The sequence below is a fragment of the Cibotium barometz genome, chromosome 39, assembly GCF_041138505.1.
Source record: "Cibotium barometz isolate CiBa-2024 chromosome 39, ASM4113850v1, whole genome shotgun sequence".
Lineage (NCBI taxonomy): Eukaryota > Viridiplantae > Streptophyta > Polypodiopsida > Cyatheales > Cibotiaceae > Cibotium > Cibotium barometz.
Genome location: NC_141084.1, coordinates 49,746,221 through 49,766,666, shown reverse-complemented (window position 1 = coordinate 49,766,666; position 20,446 = coordinate 49,746,221). Strand labels below are relative to the sequence as shown.

The following is a 20,446-nucleotide window of genomic DNA, read 5'->3' as shown; positions in this document are numbered from 1 at the left end:
GAAGAGGCCACGACGAGAAGGATCATATCCTAAGCTTTCTCCTCGCTATTATGGACCCTTCAAGGTGATTCAAAAGATCAATGAAGTGTCATACAGGCTTGGTTTACCTAGTCATTGGAAGATTCACAACGCATTTCATGTGAGTCTTTTTCGGAAATATGTGGGGCCAGATCTCGACGAGCCTGTCACAAAAGAACCGCCAGAGATTGATGAGCTTGAGGAGATCCTCCAGCCAGAACAGATTGTCTTTCACAAGGAGCGAAAGCTACCTGTAGGAAAGCTTTTTAAGAGATACCTTGTGAAGTTCAAAAATTATTTGCCCATTGATGCAAAGTGGGTAAATGAGGATTATTTTATTGACTACCCACAGTTGTTGCAGGCATATCTTGAGGCTTTTCAGTTGAGGACAACTCTTTAATAGCCCGGGGGGATGTCACCGATTGGCCGACCATTTGCATAACATGGACGGGAGCCAAACTGGTGCCACCCGTGTGTTAGCAAGACGGTGTCGTATGGACGGGAGCCAGGCTGGTGCTACCCGTGTATGACCTCGACTGTGCTCTATCCATGGGATTGTCACGCCATGGAAGAGCTGTCAAAGTTGACAATGCGGAAGCAGTATTGCGTTAGTGAGAAAACGCTAAGGGAGAGAGGATGAGAGAAAACGCTGGCAAAGAAAGGGAGAGAGAGGGTGCACAAACGCTAGAGAGAGGTAGAGAGAGAGAGAGAGAGAGAGAAAGAAAGAAAGAAAGAAAGATTTTATTAACGTCTTCCAAAAGACCGAACTCGGCCTATGAGACAAATCGGAGTACCTGTATGGGGTATCCTCTGTCATCCCAACAAAATGAAAAAGCACTGAATAAAAAAAAAGCTGAATCTGGGTGTGGAGGAGATGGAGCTCTACTACTAGGAGAATGCAAAGCTATATGCATGGAGTATACAATCATGATATGCAACCTAGCTAGCTCCATCCTGTACCATACTGGGGGTTGCATATCATGATGGAGAGTATTCGAACCAACACAACAGCAATGAATTAGATGAATTTTACAATGGAGCTAGGGTGCTTATATATCCACTAATGGACTTGGCCGACCTCACTTGAGGTGCATAAAAAAAAATTTAACACCCTCTTTGCAGCTCATAGTGGACATAAGTAAGAATACCAAGTCGATGAAGAAGCTACCATGGACACCCCAGCAGTGGCCAACCACTAGGTACACCTCGGATTTGCAACCACCAGCTTGTCACCACCAAAAATGCCATCCTGAGCACCAACTGCCTCAAAGAACATTGAACTGTAAGCCACACTACGTCCAAGAATTCATGAACTGTGAACACATCACGTCCAAAAAACTCCACAAGATAATGAACTTTGGTACACACCCTGTCCATAATCCCGAAAACAACAATGAATGACTACATCACATCCATAGTGTTTTATACGCCATGTTGGTTCCTTGCCAGATGCCTAGTGCTTTGAATACCGACACACGGATCCAAACACCCAGAAATTGAACTCCGACACACGAGTCCAAGTCGTCAAAACGGGAGCATAGACTGCCCCTCTCTGCCACTCACATGCCTCTCTCTGGATGAAGCACGTGGTAGCATCCATCCACCAAGCTAGAATGCTGGAGCATGTGTCAGTGTAGTCCTCGCCACACCAGCAGAAGCCGTATCATCCCTGATAGTATCACTGTCACTATCATCCTCGTCAATTTTGCCTTTGCCTTTGTCATTAGTCGAGCGTTGAGCTTTAGCTTTGGATTTCCAATCCCGAGCCAAATGCCCTCGCTTTCCGCACTTATAACAACGGCTCCTAGACTTCTTATTGTTCGGAACTCGAATCTTGCCTTGGGAAATCAGCACTGCTTCCTCCTCAATGAGAAAAGAGCTGAGATCATCAAATTCCAGCTTTTTCTTCGTGACTTGTAAGCGTAATGCCCTCGAGACCATCTCGTACTCCTCAGGCAACTTTGTAAGAACCAAGGCAGCTAACTGGGTACTAGTTAACGCACTATTCATAGCCGATAACGGATCATGTATAACCTTTGCCTTCATTAGAAATGACTGCATAGAGGTCCCGGCTTCAAACTTGATGGAAAACAACTGGCCGAGAAGGGTTACTGCTCGCATGGTTGAGTCTCGATCAAACATTCCTGCAAGCTTTGACCACATTTCCTTGGCAGTCTTCAAAGTCTGTATGGCAGGGGAAATTTCCTTGGTGAGAGATTCTGCAATCGCCCACATTGCCTTCGCATTGTGAGCATCCCAATCCACAAGAGATTTGAGAAACTCCTCCTCCTGAAGACGTGTGAACCGATTGCTATCCCTTTGGGGACGTTCCTCCGAGCCATCAACAATGTCCCATAAGCCTTTTCTGCTAAACCATAGCCTCATGATCAAGTTCCAATGCGCATAATTGTCGCCATTCACTTTGTCGTCCTTGCTCGAACACGGGAGACCCATCTCCTTCGTCAATCCGATCCACCTCTCCAAAAAAAACGCAGCCCAAATCTCATCCAACTTCACGCTGAAAATCAGCAGCACTCCTCCGTCGATTTACAGGCTGAAAAATGCGGACTTGAAGGGGTTCTCCGCGATGAAAACGCTGCTACATCCGATCAGCCCCCCTCTTATAGCAAAAACGCTGGTCCAAGGGTGCTTCTCGCGATGAAAACGCAGCAAATCAATTGCTCTCCTGCCGGCTGAAAAATGCAACCGAGGTCTGCCTTCTCCTCGCACTCCGGTCCCCTAGGCGTTGACGTGCCTTGGCTCTGATACCATGTCAAAGTTGACAATGCGGTAGCAGTATTGCGTTAGTGAGAAAACGCTAAGGGAGAGAGGATGAGAGAAAACGCTGGCAGAGAAAGGGAGAGAGAGGGTGCACAAACGCTAGAGAGAGGTAGAGAGAGTATTCGAACCAACACAACAGCAATGAATTAGATGAATTTTACAATGGAGCTAGGGTGCTTATATATCCAGTGTCCACAAATGGACTTAGCCGACCTCACTTGACACGCATAAAAAAAAATTTAACAAGAGCCAGTATTTGTGCCGTGTCTCGCCTATGGGACTGTCACTCCATAGGGAGGCTCGTGCTTGGATCTGTGTCTTACCTATGGGACTGTCACTCCATAGGAAGACCGGGATTTATGTTTTCTGTCGTGCCATTTTTGTGCCCAACAGATGTATTGTACTTGTTCCATGAACGAGAGATATGTCCATGATACTATTTGCACATGCATTCATGTTTTGCATGTTTGGAACTGTTTTCGCATGACTTGTATTTTTGTGTTTGCCTGTTTGACGTGCCACTTACTGAGCGGGGACGCCTGCCAGTGAGTCGTGAAGTTTGCTCTGTCTTCTGACGAGTTTTGTTGCGTGTGATCAGGTGGCAAGTGTATTGCACTTGTTTGTTTAATAGCTTTCTTTCTTACCTTTAATTTTATAAGGTTGTAAGTTCACATTCATTTAAAAGTGGGCACCCATTACTTGGCACCCACGTGTGGGCCGAGGTGGGGAGGGAAACCCCACTCTTAACCCTTTATGTGTGGGGATGGGTGCATGGCCACCTACCCACACCCCACCTTGAAACAGGCCGCCCCCATGCAAGCTTGGGGAACCGGCCAGCTGTGATCATGTACTTCCTCTCCAACACCTACAAAGGAGCTCTCATACAGCTGCACACAGGGCATCTCTCCACCTTCCTCAGGTTGTTGCACGCTGGTGGGCTGCTCTCTCTACACAGGTGGCTGCGCCTTTCCACAGCAAGCTGCACCTCCTCCCCTCCAGCAGGCGGCTGTACCCCTTTCCATCAGCGGCTGCTCCTCCTCCCTTGCAAGCGGCCGTACCTTCTCTACAACAGGCGGCTGTTTCCTCTCCAGCAGGCGGCTGTCTCCTCCCCATAGCGGCTGCTCCCTCTGCCCTGCAGGCGGCTGCGCCACCCCACAGGCGGCTGCAGCCAAGCGGCTTCTGCACCCTCAAGCGGCTGTGATCTACCAGCAGGCTGCCTCCTCTTCAGCTGGCGCCTACGCCCCCTCCTCCTCCCTTGCAGGCAGTTGCGCATGCTCTCCAGCAAGCTGTGCTTCCTCTTCAGCAGGCGGCTATGCCTTTTGCAGGCGACTGCGCTTGCTCTCCAGCAGGCTGCGCCTCCTCCTCCTCCTTTGCAGGTGGTTGCGCCTCCCTTCCATAGACGGCTACAGGCGGCTCTGCGCCTCCCCTCTTCGGGTGGCTACACCTTCTACACATGCAACTGTTGCTGCTGCTCCTCGACCGGCTGCTGCGCCCTGGTGTCCATCTCTAGTAGCTGCACACAGACGCCTTGGGTATTTGTCTTCCATTAGCGAGCTACAAGTAAGTGGATTCAGATTTGAGTAAAGGATTTTGTTATAAATCTGATAAAGGATTCTCTCTACCGCTAACACCTGTTCGGTGCCGGGTAGTCCAAGCTTTTGGAGAACCACGGTCCATGGGTGCCGAGATCGGGAGAGCCAGGCGTTAGTACGGGAGCGCCTGTCTGTGCGTGGTCCTGGAACACCATTGGGGCGCTCTCCGCGGATTCCAATGAAGGCACAGGACCGTAGAGACTTGACCACTCAAGTGGTCGCACTCCTTCGAACGTCTACTTCGAGTCTCTTGTTTGGTACTGTATTCATCTCAGTCGTACATGGACATCATCTGGTTCATTGAACCCATGGAGCATTGTATTTGTTAAATACTCCCAATAATATATCATATATTGAGGGGGGGGTCGGCCCGTTTCGGCCCCAGTGCTGGTGTCCATTGATCAACATTTCATTTCATTTTAATTTTCAGTTGTTATTAAGTTGTCCATTCAAATTGTGATATTTAAGTTGTGCTATTACGCGTGTGGGTGTCCAACGGAGTCTATTCCCACTTGACAGGATCGGTTTCAGAGAGAGGGTGTGACCGTGTATGAGAGAGGGAGGAAGAGTGTGTGTGAGAGAGAGTGAGAGTGTGTGTGAGAGGGGCTGCCTTGAGCAAGGTTTAAGCCTTAAGGAAGAGAGTGTGTATGAGAGAGGGAGAGACTCCAGAGAGCATGTGTGTGAGTCTTGAGAGCTTAGAGGGGCCATTATAGCCCCCGACTCAAACAGACGAAAACGGGCAAATCCCAAATGGTCAGAAACGGGTAGAATCCAGAAACGGTTTTAAGAAAAATCAACTATATGCCCAGACGCCTCGAACGCCTCGAAAGACTCATGCGTCTCGAGCGCCTCAAGCGGTTAGAGGCACGCCTCTTAACAACTATGACATGGTTATACCCATTGGCCAGCTCAAAGATCGCACGTGGCGCCTCTAACGGTTAGAGACACGCCTCTTAACAACTATAACATGGTTATACCCATTGGCCAGCTCAAAGATCGCGCGTGGCCAGGTTCATGTGTATGTAAGGGTATTTGTGCCAATTGATTGTACTCTTGTGCAAGTGATGAGCAACCAAGTTTGGACAACATTATTACTATTATGGTGTGAAAACCCTAGATTAGGGTTGGCCAGCCAACAAGCCCAAGAGCCAATATCCTTATACCTATGGCTGAGGGTGTTTCGTGCGCGGAAGCTATGTGTCTTCTTTCAGCCCTAAACACTGAGATAGGAAAATCTTGATGCAAATCACTAACAAAGACAAAGAGAAGTGAGTGAGAGAAAGAAAGAAAGAAAGTTGTATTAACGTCTTCAAAAGGCCAAAATGACCTATGAGACCAAAAGGTTACATCATATCCATGAGGTACATCATCCTAGGTATAAAATAGTAATAAAGAAAGATAACAAAAATCTAGAACTACAAAATCTGATCTAGGTACATGAGCACACACACACACACACATGTATTTTCAGTGTGTTATATAGTACACAAAACTGAAGATATGTGGCCTTTGGTCTACCAAAAAGGTGACCATAGACCTAATCTAGACCTCATGAGTCATGGGTCCTATCCATGACGAGTGAGATGCCTTGACTGAATGCTGGCCTAGACTTTATATAGACTCCTTTCTTGCCCATGGTCAGGACGACTTGCTGTCGGCCAGCAACAGATGATAAAACCCAATATATATATTATTTTGACTTCATCTACAAGCTCCTATCCACATGGTTGACTGCTGTCCTGATCATGTTGGGCCACTTTTGCATATATCTGAGCCTGGCTAGTGCCCTAATCTATTGTTTATCTGCTGCCCATCAGCAATTAGCCTTAGATTTGTCATGTCCATGTGTGTGCACATGACACAGGATCATAGCATTCATTCATCATTAAGTCATTGAGAGCTTAAGAGTTGTGCTACCATTGAGTATCTCTAATCCATTGTAAATAAGTCATGCATATGAATATATCAGTTCTTCAGATTCATCACGATAAACTAATCCTAAATCGTTTCCACAAAGCACCCATGTTACAAGCAAGGCACTGCAAAGGTGGTCTGCTCCTCCCAAATAGTTGTTTGCAACCACATCCCCTAGTGTTGCACAAATCAAAAGTGAGCTCGAGAGGGGTGGCCTAGTAGTACACGCAGCCCCCTAGACCAAAAACCAAATGGACTTGGGACCTTGCAAGGCTACCCTCTGAATTCATATACATCACTAAGTGCACAAAAAAATGAGGATTTGAATAGTAGGGGCAACAAGCAACCCAAAACAGCACAGCTTAAAAGCTGCACGGCTTTGCCTTGCAAAGTCTAGTCTGGGAATAAAAACGGGTTTTGGGTGCTTTTTTAATATTAAAAACATGTCACTGCTCAAGCAACATTCCATTTGCTCTACTTATATAAAAAAAGCCTTTTGAGTTGCTAGGCTGTAAAAATCACAAATTCACAACATGACTCCAACAACTTCTTTTCAATGGTATGTTCCACCTCAAGTGTTGTTTCCAGACAAGGCCCTACTCCTCTAACTCCTTGTCCAAACATCTCAAAACCTCATGCATACAATTACCTCCCCTTACATTGTTCCATGGATGTAGATCAAGATACCAGCATGTAAGCCAATTCCAGGCCTATAGGAAGAGAGATCTATCCACACAAATTTTATGGTCGCATCTTAGCCCTAAATGTGCTAACACTTGGGACATCCATAGACTGGGTATGCTAAATGGGAGCTTCATAAGCAAGGTACACGAGCCCACAGTAATATAAAATACAGAAGGCCATCTTAAGTCATTTGAGTAAAGCTCATTTAAGTAGAAAATCAGTGTTTGCATTGATAACAATCAGAAGGTGCAAAAAGCATTGCCCAATTGCATGCCAAAGGTTTACCAATAATGCATGCTCCAAAAAGCAATATTAAAACACTCCTAAAAAGTAACAACAATGACTTTGCGCAAACAAAAACCATCACAACAACTTGTATGATCGATGACTTTTGAGGCCACACAGCTGGATTAAATGTGTTCCCATGCATCCTACATGATCACTTACCCTCTTTAGTGAGTCAGATCTTCGAGTGAAAGCATCTGAGGATGAGAGTTGCACATCCTCCGTCACAAATCTCTGCAAGAGAAAGAAAAAAGACACATTAAACTAGGTAATACAAAAACTCTAATGTCAAATAGCAATGGGCATAGTAGACTAAGGCATATGCCCCAAATGCATCATGGAAACACCCAATTCAATCACATGAAAGCACAAACAAAAAGTACAGTTTTGAATTGACAAGACGACTGCACAAGACAAGGATCCCCAATATTCTCAACAGCTTTATCAACACCCATGCAGGGCACATGAACAACAATCAAACGGTCACAAAATCTACGTGCACGGAATGCCCGATGTCATGTGTATCCGTTAATCCCGATGCTCATAGACATGGATATTCTCATTAGCAAATATATGGGCAGATTAAGGGGCATATTTAGAGTGAATTTTGCAACCCTACATGCTCCAGGAAGTGCCCAAGACATAGCCCAATGGTTGGGACACCTTTTGGGCATAGTTTGGACACAAAATATGACTTTTTGGACAATGTTTTGTGGGTAAAATAGGCAAAACCGACTTGATTACGAATTCATACCTTTTTCCTATAAATAGGATCATTAGACATTCATTAGAATGATCATTCAAAGATCAAGAGGATCCATTTGTCAAAGTCTGCAAGGCAGCAAGGACACAGTGGTGGAGCAGCAGGAGCTTCTCTTGTCCGATTGCAAGTAGAGGGTTGCAAGGATCTTTGGTATGCATCATGAAGCTGTGAATCAACAAGATCATTGTATATATAGCATGTTTTGGCAATATACAATAGATTAGCTCTATCTCTCCTTCTCTTTTGTGTCTTTGCTAAACATAGGATTAGCGTTATCTTCTTTGCTTAGTGTTAATCATGAACACGCTTCCGCAACGCATGTTACATTGGTATCAAAGCCTACTTCAAGTGTAAAGATTCAGCAAGAAACCAAAAAAATTTTCACACGTGTGGTTGGTTTTCAGACTCCGGTGGACCACTCCTTTCGGAGTGACTCTTGTCCCTCAAAGGACGGTTGGTTTTCAGCCTCCGGAAGCCTCCCACACACATAGTGGATGGTCAGATTGCGCTCCGGAAAGGAGGTGCATTTTCCTGCTATGGCAAGCTTCAACGACGAGAGAGACCAAGAATCTTGGGACCAAAGTGCACCAGGCAACCCAGCTAGGGCATCAGGCATGAGTGTTAAAGAGATGTTCCAACAGATGATGCGAGCAATCGCAGACCAGAGTACCAAGTTGGAAGAGAAGCGCACATACTGGCTCTGGAAGAGCGCACTCGTTCTCCAGCGCCGCGTTTTCCATCTCCTCCTCCCTCTCGCGTATCCCAGATTCCAAATCCTCTACACAGGGACCCTCTCAAAGGGTCACGACCGCAGCCGAGTTCGATGCTCGAGTTGCAGATGCGTGCATTGGAGATCCGACAACGCGAAGATCCCGAAGCCATGCAACGAGTGGAACATGAGCGTTACCTTGCGGCTTTGGACGCAAAATTGACACCAACGGCTTCCTCGAATCATTTTTCCCGTGAAAATGAACTTCAGTAAGTATAATGGTAAACTTGACCCCACAACTCTTTATTCATGGTTGCATCAATTTGAAGCTTACTTTGCCGCAGTTAGAGAGAATGATATTGACAGAGTGATCTTAGCCAGTTGGTACTTGGAGGGTGAGGCCATTCCTTGGTGGACCCAGTGGGCTCATGCCCACACCAGATTAGCTATGGCAGCTTATGTTTGGGACGAGTTTGTCCGTAACCTTAAGCAACGGTTTCTACCACCCCATTACCTTGAGCGACTCGAAGACGAGTTCAAGGAAGCGCGTCAGAACGCGCAACCAGTCCTTCAGTTTGCCAACAGAATTTCGAACTTATGTTTGCAATTAGGCTTATCTGATACAAACAAGAAAGGGCAATTTCTGTATGGCCTTGACACGCAAATCCAGTGGGAGATGCGTATGTTTAGGCCAACCACCTTCAAAGACGCACTCTCGCTTGCGCAGAGTACTGAAATGAAGCACAATGGTGGCAAGCCCAAGACTTCCCAACCGGCTACTCCCAGGGTTACCACCTCGGGAGGGAAAGGCTAGAACCAGAAGAGGTCTGACAAAGCACGGGAGCCTCTTGCTCCAAGAACTCGACCAATGCGTCCAAGCTTACTCCAGACCAGAAAGCGGAGGCAAGCAAGACTGGTGGCAAGTTGAGTGCTGAGGAGATTGCTCACTACAAGAAGGAGGGTAGGTGTTTCTTTTGTCATACAAAAGGACACTTCTCACGAGTGTCCTAAGAAGACTACCGCTCCAAAGACCGCCGCCTCAACCTCCACGCTTCCGTAGTGAGCCCAGCTCCCACACAGACCCCAGTGGTTGCTCCTAGTTCTTCAAATCCCAATTGTTATATGTACATTATGTGTGCTATGTTATATACACATTATGTGTGCATATACTAGGAGGCTAACCCACATTAGGCTTGTGAGCATGGGAGCATGGGAACAAGCTCTAGTGGAGCATGGGTTAGGACTAACCTTAAGGTTTAAGGTTAGGGTCAGGCATCCAAGGGTCACACATGAGGAATGGAAAGTCAAGAGTCACTTGAGGGCCCTCCTATATAATAGGGGCATGGGGCACACTCAAGGGAGCTTGGGGGGCTTGGAGGCTTATGCTATGGTCTCTTGTGTAGAGGTCCATATCTACTCACCTACCATTTCACACTATAGCTACATGCTATTGGATTGTGTTATACCTCTTGATGGTATGGGACATCAAGGTAGAGGTATGATGTATTTCATTCATTATTCATGTGTGTATCCCTTGGGCTCGGGGGTGGTTGGGTGGTTGAGTTTATGCCTGATTTATGCATGTTTTATGCATAACAATTATCTAGAGAGATCTTAGGGTTTTAACAGTGGTATCAGAGCAATCTCTATTTAATTGTTGATTTTTTTTAGTAAATTTTAATATTTACTAATAAAATGTTATCTTTTGTTGATTTGTGTTGATGAAATGCACATGGATCATCGTTATGGTGATTGGAACGTGTGGTACTTCAATTCAATGGACGAATCGACGTTGCGGGGGAATACCGTGAGTTAATGCTATTTTTCCCTATTTTTTATGGTTAAAATCGAGCATTAATGAAATTTTTTACAAAAATACCATAAAGTTTATGGTGGATATTTTTGTAGGATGGATTCCCTGAATTTCTAGAAATTTTAGAAATTTTTTCCTGATTTTTTAGGAGTTTTTTGAGCATTTTTATGATTTAAAATGTATTTTTATACATTTTTTGCGGGTTTTTTCCGCGGGAATGCGATCAAATTTCTGTCAATTTCTACTGAAATTCAGTAGGGGACAGCGTGTTGATGCATAAATTGCTCTCCCGTGTGCGTGGGGTCCTCTCCGCCTCTGAAATCTGATATTTCTTTCATTTTTTCATGAAATTTCTCTTAAAAAGGAAATTTTTAAATTAAACATTAATCATAATTAATGTTAATTATGATTAGGAGTTTAATTAAAAATCTTAATTAAGATTAAGTTAATCTCCCTGTGGTTAACAGAGGAGAGATTGGAGGAGTAAGATGGATTTGGAGAGGAAAGAGAGGAGAGAGGGGAGAAGAGAGAGTCCCTCTCTCTCTCACAAGCTCTTGCGCAGGCGACGCGACGGGAGGGGGGGGGGGGCTGCGCTGCAGCCGGGCGGAAAAAAACGCCCCCCCCCCCTAAAAAATCAAAACCAAGTTATAAGCTAAAAAGCTTATTTTTTTCATTTTTTTTTAAAAATGAGTTTTTTATTTTAAAAAAAGAGTTTTTTGATATTTTTCAAGGAAAAAAGCTTGAAAAAAAAGCCTGAAAAATTCAGAAAATTTGGAATTTGAGGTAAAAAAATCTCTGAAAAATTCCTGGAATTTTCTTATTGAAAAAATTTTGGCTTTTCATCTTCCGGAAAACCTTTGGCTTTCCGTTTTCCCGAAACCTTTTGGCTTTCCGAATTCCGGAAAAACTTTTGACCTTCCGTATTCCGGAAACCTTTGACCTTTCACATTCCGATTTTTTTTTTTGTCTTTTCATTTTCCCAAAACTTTTGGCTTTCCGTATTCCGGGAAAACCGTTGGAATTCCGAAATTTTTTGACCGTTCGTATTCTAAATGCGTTCGGGGTTGATTAAAAATTTCAAAAAATTCCTGAAAATTAGTGGAAAATTAGACAAAGGTTATTTTAAATTTCGGGTAAATGTGGGGTTGGTGTTTGGCATGTGGTGTGTCCATTCGGGCGCCCATGACCATTCAGATTCCTTTAAAAATATATTTTTTGAACTAGAAAATTAGAAAAATCCATTAAAATTAAAAATTTTCATTGGATTTGAGAATTGTCGGGCGGAATTGGAAATTTCGTGAACGATGGGATTCTCAGGGAAAATTAGGAATATTCTAGATATTATATTTAGAAATCCTAAAAATTGGTATTTTTTAAATATCAATGGTATTTCAGCAAATTCAATTGCTAAAAATTTTCTGGAAAAATATAGGTTTGGAATGCCATGAGATAGGTTTGGTGGAATTCAAAATTATTATATTTTGAGGCCCTATAAATTACGGAAAATTAGAAAAAAATCATGATAAATTCTTTTTCTCGAGAATTTAATATTTTTGAGGGTTATTTAATGTTGAAGTATGTTTTCTCGTACTGACATTAGATAGATGCGTGTTATTCGCATATTATTAATACGATTATATCTCGTATTAATGGATATTTATGTTTGGATTAATTCTAAACGATGTATTCATGATTTTTTACCATTTTTTAGCCATTCTTTTTGGACATGTTCCTTAATTTCTCTTGATGGCTATAATTTTCGTTCAAAGTGTGTTTCACCTTTGACACTTTTCCATGATAATTTATTTTGCACTTATTTAAGTGTGGTTTGTGCTTAATTTTTAAGCCTCTATCATGGGTTAGTTGATCGGTTTGTTTTGGTGGATTTTTATTGGATATTTTCCAAGTTTTATATGGACTCATCAGGTTCTGCCTAGATCACTTGTGTCTAGGGGTTTTTTATTGAGTGCTACACACATGTGTTTCACTTTCTTACTTTGGAGTTTTATTTGAACAACACAATGTTCATATACTCCGGATTGATGAGTTGGCCACCAATTTAAATGCTTCTTTTGGCATGATTTATGTCCATTAGATGGTATGCATTGACTTTTATGATCAACTATGGTTTTTATGGATTTAAGGAGCTTTTATGCTTTTATCCATGGTTTTATAAGGATCTTTTGATCTTTTGAATATTTACATGTGCTTTGAAGGTAGCATTTACCTTCGTTCTTTGCACATAATTTTGGAGTATATTTCTTATACTCTTGTATATATTCCAACTCGGATACCTAGTTGCTTATATATCTAGGTGAGTTATTTTTCTATCCTAACTTTATTATGTTTTGGGTAGTTATCATTAGAAAGGCGCCAATAATTCAATTTCTTTTCTAATGATGTACTCAGAAGGATTTATTCCTTGATGTAGTCTCAAGTATATGGAGACAGGTTTAGTATGTGAAAGTCTGGATAAGGCCATCTTATTCCTTTTATACAGGATTTTATTCATATTTTCCTAGACGGCATACTAGGGAGTTTCAAATTGTTAAGGTATGTATGGGTGGTATCATGGTGGTATGGGACGCTAGGGATCCCTCACATATATTATCTTATGGGATAATTTGGGCTCAAGATTGTTGCTTTGCTTACATCACTTAGCATGTTGACCTCAACATTCATAGACAATCTTATTTTCTAAATTCACTAGAAGTTATAGTGTGGGCATTCTCTAGATAAATTTCTTTTATCTATAGCCTGCATGTTTTGATGAGGGTAATCTCATCGGCATTTTCACTTGTTGAAATCTCTTTCTTTAGAGTTCAAACAAGTTTATCTTGTTGTGTTCGGATAAGGAAATTTGGATTCTTCCTTTGTTGGCATTTCTTTCTCTAGTTCCGTAATTTAGGTGATTTACACAATCAACCTGATAGGTTTACGGATGGACATATGTGTCTCATCGAGACGTTGATGACTCTATGTTGATATGGGTAACTCGAGACGTCGATTATTCCATATGCAGATGTAGGTATGTCGGGGCGCCGATGAATCCCTGGTTTCTGCTGTTATAATGCCATGCTTTCCTACTTTATTCCGAAAGGTTTACAACGAAAAAGTTACTTTGAATGTGAATTGTTCTGATCATCCGCAGCAGTCTGATGGGCAAACAGAGTGTATGAATCAGATTATAGTGTATATGCTTTGTGCATATGTCTCTAGAAAATCATCATATTAGGAAATATCTTCCAATGATGGAATTTGCCTATAACAGTTCTAAATTTACGGCTATTATTTTTTAGTCCGTGCATACTTATGTATGGGTATTAACCCAGGGCACCTATTGATGTCAGTCTTAAGGACATCGAGCTTGATGCATCGAGGGATTTCTTGCGTGATATGTAGGAAATTCTGACCGAAGCTCGGGATTCTATCAGGAGTGCTCATGATAGGGCACGGTTTTATGCTGATAGGGGACGCTCATCTCGGTCTTTTGAACCAGGAGCGTTGGTTTATTTTAATGTTCCTAAAGATTTTCAGACTTTGTCAATGGAAAAATGCTCGAATTTATCTCCTAGATATTGTGGTCCATTTCGAGATATATATCGGATTGGCACGGTTGCATATGAACTAAGACTACCTCCAATTGTTAGGGTTCATCCAGTCTTTCATATCGATAGATTGAAAGGGAAACTGGGAGGTGAGGATGACACAGTTACTCCTCAAGAACTCGTTGAAGTCGATGAATTATCCTATGTTCCACATGAACCTGATAAGGTACTTGAATTCAGGGAAAGGAAACTTTGTAGTTGACTAATCTCTGAGGTTAAAATTAGGTGGAAAGATAGGGAAATTGTGAATTCGACTTGGGAGTCGGTTGAGATTGTTCAGCGCAGTTCTCCTTCTTTTCATTGCAAGAGTGCAATGTTTTGAGAGAGGGGAAGTATGTTATATGTACATTATGTGTGCTATGTTATATACACATTATGTGTGCATATACTAGGAGGCTAACCCACATTAGGCTTGTGAGCATGGGAGCATGGGAACAAGCTCTAGTGGAGCATGGGTTAGGACTAACCTTAAGGTTTAAGGTTAGGGTCAGGCATCCAAGGGTCACACATGAGGAATGGAAAGTCAAGAGTCACTTGAGGGCCCTCCTATATAATAGGGGCATGGGGCACACTCAAGGGAGCTTGGGGGGCTTGGAGGCTTATGCTATGGTCTCTTGTGTAGAGGTCCATATCTACTCACCTACCATTTCACACTATAGCTACATGCTATTGGATTGTGTTATACCTCTTGATGGTATGGGACATCAAGGTAGAGGTATGATGTATTTCATTCATTATTCATGTGTGTATCCCTTGGGCTCGGGGGTGGTTGGGTGGTTGAGTTTATGCCTGATTTATGCATGTTTTATGCATAACAATTATCTAGAGAGATCTTAGGGTTTTAACACCAATGCTTCAATTGGAGCAATCATTAACCGAGAGCTCGAAGATGAGCAGAAAGACGCCCATGACCAGGAGTATGAGCGCAACGAATTGCTCAAGAACATAGGTGGCCAGAGAGTCGTCGTCTTGTTTGACAGCGGCAGCACGGAGGACGTGGTCATGGAACAGCCTGCTCGACGTGCCCGTTTCGTCTCGACTTCGGTAGACAAGCAAGTTAAGGGTTTTAGCACATGCATGACAACGAAGTATGAAGCTCTAGGTGCTACATTAGTTGTTCAGGGCATAGAATTTGTGCGTGATTTTATGGGTGTCCCTCTTGTAGGAGCAGACATAATATTGGACATTCAATGGTTTCACAAGTTCCTTCCGGATGTTAAGTGGGACAAGCACACTTTCCAAATTAGTCGGAATGTGTAAAACGCCCTAATGACCATTAAGTGTGAGCCAAGAATTCCGAGCTTTTCGCTCATAAGCCACTTGAAGGCTAAACGAGCAATCAAGAAAGGCACACATCATGCGATGATATACATCCAAACTGCCGAGACGGTGGCCAATGCTTCCGAGAAGTATTTGGCTCTCCATGAAAAGTTCTAGAAGATTTTTCTTCGAGACAATCGCCCTCCCCAGCTCCCCCCGTCCAGACCGGAGGACCACAAGATCGATCTCCTCCCAGGCTCGGAACCCCCGAGCAAGTTTCCATATCGCCTTTCCAAGGCAATGGAATTGGGGTTGGACCACCAACTCCAAGAATTGTTGCAATCTGACTTCATCCGCCCCAGCATGTCGCCATTTGTAGCACCGATCCTGTTTATCAAGAAGAAAGATGAGTCTTTTCGTTTGTGTGTCAATTATTGTGCACTCAATAAGCTGACTATCAAGAGTAGATTCCCGATGCCTCGAATAGATTATATTCTCGAGAGACTGAATGGAGCTAAGGTGTTCTCGAAACACAAATTTGAAGAGTGGGTACCACCAGGTGAGAATTGTTGAGGGGGACATCCCCAAGACAACCTTCTGTAAGAAACGAGCACACTATGAATTTGTGCATCTCTATCTGTCAAGATTCTCAAACTAGAAGCCACTTGTGACACACCTCACCCATGGTATAGGTCGGCCGATTTTGGACAAGAGTCGAGCATGCCTCGAACAAGTAAGTGCCATGCGGCAGTCAAAGCCACTCCGCTTTACACATCGACAACATAAGAAGTGGCTCACCAGCATATTGATGCATATATATACGAATGTAGGGAAATTGCCAGAATCATATGCAATTTCTCAATGATTAGACTCCAGCGTTTCCTTGCATTACAGGCAGGTCCAAGAGATTGGCAATAGTGTGTGGGCTGTGATTTGGCATCTTCATTCTCAACTATCATTTGTACTTGAATTTCAGTTGTGTTATACATAATACATAACATTAATTTTAGGACTCGTGTGTGCTTTGTGTGTTGATTCTACTACTATTTGGGTTCTTTCTTGTATTTTTGGTGCAGCTCTTCTAGGGAGTTTTGTTCTTAGTTTTGCTTTCTTCCTTCAAGGTGCGTTGAAAATGGTGCACGCAAATATTGTTATCGATCTAAGTTGACGCATTAGTGGTTGGAGTGGCGATAGCAAAGTTTTATCAAGCCTTTCTCTGGAGTGTTCTTCCCATGGGCTACCAGGTGATACTCAGCAGCCTGCACCGTTTCTTCATGGACAGTTGGATAAACAAGAGTTTGTCATCCACAGGTTTCTTCGAGATCTTTCTGCTAACATGGCGGGGACAAAAAGTAAGCCTTCGCGCTAAACACAAAGTGGCATGGCAGCATTCGGGATCTTGCAAACCATGGATGAGCTTTGCTTGGATCTTTTCCTTCTATGAAAGAGCACTTTATTCGTACATCATGCAAATGAGGGCCACTGCAATGCACGTGGGGGAGAATGTGACATGCCTCACCTAAGGTATAGGTTGGCCAGTCTGAGTCACAAGCCTTGGGACACGTGCATGTGCCATGTTGCAAATCAGCCAGAGAAACCAAGCCATGGGCAATCCTGTTTACAAGCCAACATCATAAGAAGTGGCCGACCAGCATATTGATGCACACACACACACACACACACATATATATATATATATGTACATAGGGAAATCAACAAAATCATCTGTAGTTTCTCAATGATTAAAACCTACAAAGCATTTCTTTGCAATTCAGCTGGGTGTGGGGGCTGTGATTTGACGTCTTCATTCTCAGCCATCATTTGAATTTCAGTTGTATTAGTTGCTTCTTGTACATAATACATAACAGTAGTTTTAGGACTCGTGTGTGCTCTATGTGTTGATTCTGTTGCAGCTTACTCTCAAACCCTAGCACATAGACACGAGCATTTTACACCACCAATTAAGGTGTTCAACTAAATATGAAAACTTCTAATCGAGCACTAATACAAGAGCATACTTTACAAGATTAGAAACGATGCAAAAGCAGTTGCACCTTCACAACTATAGCATTAGCACACTTAACAAATTAAAACCGACCTGGAGAGTTCCCAATAGTGCACCAAACATCCTTCGATTTCGCTTAGCCAGGCTTGGATTTTCCTCTTTGGTTAATACTCTTGGTGCAGGCTCAACCAGGTTCAGATCAGATTCCTGGACCATGCCAAAGTACCCTGGTTATCATCAAACATTTCATTGACAAATCAAGACAAGCATATGCATGCCACCTCTATGTGTCTACAGTAAACAATGTATGCCTATATTTGCTAACAATAGTAAATTTATGAAGATAACAATTTTACATATAGTCAGCATACAGATGGGGGCACACACCCCCAACCCAAATCCAAGGTACTCCCACAAAAGAGTGATGTCACCAATTTAATAAAGCATAGGCTTGATCTTCGCATCTCTCATTTGTAATGCACAAACATGTAAAAAGACACACCTAGCAGTTTGCACAGCCAATGGACTTCCACCCATATTCCCAAACAAAATATGCGGACTACATCTCTGTTGCAGCATATACTCTGCAAGTGTCTTATACACACGCTGATGCTTCGTGTACATCACACACAACTAACTTTATTGCAGACCTATTGCACACCAATGATAAGTCCAGGTTTACTCCTAGCAGAATGTGCTGATGACCACTCTATGTCAAGGCAACGTGAGTTGATGGAAGATGCAGCTTATGTGGAGCAGCATACTGAGCTCATGATGCCTCACCAACATTTCATAAATATTTTCCCAATACTAACCATGTCAATCACAGCCAAATGAATAAGATTAAGAAATTGGTCATTACATGTATCTAAGCCACTCAAACTCACAAACAAACACAATTCCCATAAGTTCACATACAAATAAAACTGTGTCACAAAATCTTGACCAATCAAGTGCCACGCACCTTGCTGCCTCTTCTGTAGTCTCTCCTGGCTAAAAAAGGGAGCCGGAGCTTGGCCTGCTGCCATTGATTTCACCCTCCTCAAACTCAATTTCACCCGCTGCTTGGGATGGAGATTCACCCTGTCTTTTCTCTGCTACAATCTTTCCTGATTGTTCATTTGGTTTCTCAATATCAGCTTTCACAGACTGCTCATCATTTACCTGGCACAACTTAAAGATCAATCAGCTCCTTCACAGGTTTCAAAATGCTCATCAGACATGCCATGTCAGCCCAAGGTGCATGGTATATACCTTAACTACAGTGGAGGAAATCCTCTTCTTTGCCTGTGGCTGATCTTCTGGCAGAAGGTCATCTGGCTGAAATTATGACCAGTAACATAACAAGGTGTAAAAACTCTAAGTGAATAGATGTTTGCTGATGACAAGGAATAATGAAGACAGTACGGAAAAGATAAAATCTCTAGAATACCAAATCACGCTCTGAACATGAAAGATTATTTGGTTTGCCTTGATATGCACCTAAGAAGAATTGATAATTCTGTATAAAGTATGTAGTATGTGTGTTTCTATACGTGTGTACATGTACATTAGAGCTAATAGCATTAATTGTAGGTCCGTTATGAGTTTATTTGTGCATGAACACTCATCCTTTTCTTAGGGAACTAATTATATATTAAGAAATCAATCTAATTAAATCACATCTCGCCAACATATTATGATAAATCTAATTTCATTGCATCTAAATACTTGTCTTTCTTATGATGTCAACGTGTTATATGCATGCTCAAAAGTGTCGGATTAGAAAATGCATGCAATCTTACCTTGCGTACAACACCTCGCTGCAGACCTATATGCCTTACTCCGCCTGCGGAGGCATTCCGCGCATTGGCTCCGAAAGCAGTGCCCTTCCTTAGTCCCCTTGGATCCCTCAACCTTTCAGTAATCTTTCAAACACGGTTACAAACGGAAAGAGTTAGGGGACAGAAACAGTAAAAGGGAGACATTACCCTGCTTTTGACAAGCCAACTCTCTGGCAGCATGCCACAATGTACAGAAATAAAGGCCCTAAAACAAGATTAAAGAATCTTCTGTCCGACCGAAGAGTAAGGTCAATACCAAACAAGCACACCCTCACTTAATGTCAAACGCACAACCTGCTTGGTGATTAGGTCAAGAAAAACTCTAGCTTGGTGGTAATGTCTAAGCATGCCCTCAAACGATGGCTTGAAAAGCATGACAACAAGCGTTTCTCTGAGCGATGGCGGGGAAAACAAATGGTAAATGGCTGCAAATTCCACGAAATCCAAAGCCCAAATTTTTATTTTAAAAAACAGTGAGGCAGGCGGTGCCTAACCTCTCGCTGCCGACGGTAGAGCTCGTCGATCTCGCGCTGCAGCTCCTCCGCACTCTTCTCCGTCGCCATCGCCACGCCTTCCATCTCTCTCTCTCTTCCGCGCGCCCTCGTGGACGTTCGTAAAAATATGATATAGGTCAGGGCAAACTCGTCTATAAAGGGGACGTGTCACGTCAACCGGAATAAACGTCGTTAAGTTCTTGCGCGATTTAAAATTTTATTAAAGTTTTAGGTATCTCAAATACTTTTTTAATGATTAGATTTTTGGGATAATTAGATTTTCTTTTTTTTTATGATTAGATTTTAATGATTCTTTTTTGTAATCTCTCTTTAATGAGGTGTGCGTTTTTGATATGTGGTAGTGGGGTGGGTATGTCTAGTTAAAGCAACACATGCTGAGAAAATTAGAGCAACACGTGGCCTCTCTCTCTCTCTCTCTCTCTCTCTCTCTCTCTCTCTCTCTCTCTCTCTCTCTGTGGAGGTGGCGGTGGTCAAGCAAGGGCACTATCCTCTCTCTAGCAATTCCTTCTAAAGGCAGTGGTGGTCAAGCAAGGGCTCTATCTCTCACAGAGGTAGACAGGGGGGCTTCTCCATGGAGCCAATTTGTGTCTATGAATCACATAGGAGGGGGATTTTTCTTCTCACAACACGAGTTGAATGAGCTTTCGACTTCTTACAAGTTGCGGATAAAAGCTAA

General features: G+C 43.0%; 1 pseudogene across 1 annotated transcript; it reads right to left on the bottom strand.

Annotated features, from left to right (window-relative positions):
- Positions 1–7,070: 7,070 nt before the first annotated feature.
- Positions 7,071–19,909, bottom strand: LOC147616200 (uncharacterized; annotated as a pseudogene). Its single transcript, XR_015262697.1, has 6 exons — positions 19,750–19,909; positions 19,217–19,339; positions 18,687–18,752; positions 18,397–18,596; positions 17,526–17,639; positions 7,071–7,508 (listed from the first exon to the last, which is right to left on the bottom strand). The product of XR_015262697.1 is annotated as an uncharacterized LOC147616200 (transcript).
- Between the last annotated feature and the right edge of the window lie 537 nt (positions 19,910–20,446).